This window comes from Gadus chalcogrammus, chromosome 22 (genome assembly GCF_026213295.1).
Source record: "Gadus chalcogrammus isolate NIFS_2021 chromosome 22, NIFS_Gcha_1.0, whole genome shotgun sequence".
Taxonomy (NCBI): domain Eukaryota; kingdom Metazoa; phylum Chordata; class Actinopteri; order Gadiformes; family Gadidae; genus Gadus; species Gadus chalcogrammus.
The window spans coordinates 9,047,738-9,050,696 of record NC_079433.1 but is presented as its reverse complement, the minus strand read 5'-3'; positions in this window follow the sequence as shown (position 1 = coordinate 9,050,696).

Sequence of the window (2,959 nt, the reverse complement as noted above, 5' to 3'; positions counted from 1 at the left end):
AGGCAAGGTGAATGGAGGGTTAGGCTGTTGCGAAGACATGGATGGAGAGAGGGAGGGAGGGAGGGAAGGAGGGGGGGGGACAGTGCTGGCTGACGCTGTGACCCCCGCACACGGACCCCCCCTGATTGGAGCAGAAACGCTGGGGGCCAAACGCTGCACCTGGTGGTTACATTGTGCTGGTGTCGCCGTGGCGACCAGAGTGGTCGGCGATGCGTACATTTCTGATGGATCAAAAGATCCGCCATCATCAGGATTAGAAGAGGGTGATGTCATCCGAAAGGGCGGATATTTCGGTACTTTTTAAAATAACCCGTGGGGTAATTTGATGAAACTCAAGAGTTTAGGAAACATGACACAAGGATTTTGTGCGTGTGTTTTTGAGTGTGAAAAGGGGCCTGAGAAGACATGAAAAATATTAAATAATAAAGGTTTTTGAAAACTACAGGGTAATATTATTATTATCTGTGAAAACAAAAATAAATTGTAAAAATGAACTGAAAAAAATATCAATCTGTCGGAATTGCTGAGGTGAACGTATAGGGAGAGAGTGCATAGGGAACACTCCTTGCTGAAAACGGGTGAAAAAAGGAAACACGTGTCACAAACACCTCGAGTGAAGTGAGACCGACTGCCTCGGCTCGATTAACTCAAGGCTAGCATTCACCGCAAAGCAGAGAGGAAGCATGTACAATTAAAATCTTCTCCTCAACTTAACTTTGACTAGAACCGCAAATGAAAAGGTAATTTAGATTCAACCCCCACAAACCAAAAGAAAACGAATTGAAGTACTCCTGAGAATTCCTTAACAAAGAATGTTTTCTCGTGAAGCCACAAACGACACAAATCGTTGGAAAAACTTGATGGTACAACAAATTCGGACGACGATTTATCTTTGCAACTCAGAGAAAGGGGGAAGCAAGGAGGGGAACCAATGTTTAGCTGGCAACAGAAGTGACACCCGTAGACCTCTACAGCAAACTATGCGAAGCGAAGTAAAAAAAGGGCGACTTTGACCACAAGTGTTTATTTATGCACGTAAAGCTTGAGAAGGCGTCCCTGCCTCAATAAGCTTCATGCCTGGGCCGTGTGCAGTTCTAACTCATTACCGGCCCCAGGATCCTCACACAATTGTGCATGCGTGAGCCAAAATAGCATGTACATGTACTCTTTTTTTTTGGTTGAGATCTAGAAGATTGTGTTCAGTGTGATGTTTAAAGAGCAAGATAAATAAATCAACACAAGTACGACGAGATGACACAGGACCCAGTGTGTGTGTGTTTAGGGAGCTCTGGCGAACTGTGCATCTGTGTTTTGGTCACTGGGCGCCTCGGTTTCATTAGATCCCCATCAAGCGGGCATTAAGGCTCGGTTGGCTACAGCGCTATGCTCGCGGCGCGCTGAATGAGGCGTTTGTCCGTGTCAGTGGCTCCTCCGAGATGATCGTTATTGTGGAGGGGGGGGGGGGGGGGGGAATTGGCCCTCTCTTCCACAAACACACACGATAAAACCATTGAGGGCCCTCAGTCTCTCTGTGATCACGTTTGACAAAAAAAGAGAGAAAGAAGGAAAGAGAAAAAAGACGCAGCAGAAGAAGAAAAAGAAGAAGAAGAAGAGGAGGAAGAAAAGACGCCATGCTGCTTAAGGTGGGGGGGGGGGTTGGTAGAGAATGGGGGACATAAAATCACTTTCTGCGGGCCATAATGGCGGCATTGTAGAGCCCCTCCTCTGCAATTATTCTACACGGGGCCTTTATTAAAGGAAGCCATTTAGCAATATGGTGCTTGGCTGGGACCTCTGCTGCTGATCTCATTTGCCTGCATTAATGAGCTCTCTCTCTCTGAGCCACACCGCTGGGTGTTAACAAAGCCCCACCCCCCCCCCCCTCCCCCCCTCCCCCCCCCCCCCCCCCGGCCCCACTCACTGTGAGCTGGTGGGTTAGTTAGTTGGTATGACTAACGGGCCAGTCTGTTCAGTTCTGTTGTGAAGCTATACACACAAACACACACACACACACACACACACACACACACACACACACACACACACACACACACACACACACACACACACACACACACACACACACAAACACACACACACACACACACACACACACACACACACACACACACACACACACAGACACACACAGACACACACACACACACACACACACACACGCACACACACACACACACGCACGCACACACACACACACACACACACACACACACACACACACACACACACACACACACACAGACACACACACACACACACACACACACACACACACACACACACACACACACACACACACACACACACACACACACACTCCCACCCGTGCGTCCCATCAGTCAGAGACAGCTGGAGCTACACACAGGGCATGACTTGCTCCCGATTCACCACATTCAGCATTGCGGCAGGCCTGCAGCAGGCAGGGAGCGCAGCACAATGGAGGGCGCTCTCTCCCTCCCCGGGCCCACCGCGGGGCCGCCGGCGGAGCCCGAGACGTGGCCTCGCAGCGCAGCGCCATGGGCGGCCTCCGTCCAACACACCCACAACACTCTCTCCGCGGCGAATCTGAAATGAGGATGCATGCAATTTGTTGGGGAATACATTTGTGGTTTTGTATGTATATTTTTGAGGTTGAGATGCGTTATTTTAATGGAGGAATTGTTCATTGATTTACAGCAATGTTGAAAGTGTTTCTGTTGACTTTATTGAAGATATAGTCAAACACCTGACCCGACCCTGATAACTATGTGATGGCAGCCAAATGACCATGATGGGTGTTTCAAAGTAAAGTTTCCCTTTGTGCTTCTAACACAACCCCCCCAAAACACACACACACACACACACACACACACACACACACACACACACACACACACACACACACACACACACACACACACACGCACACACACACACACACACACACACACACACACAC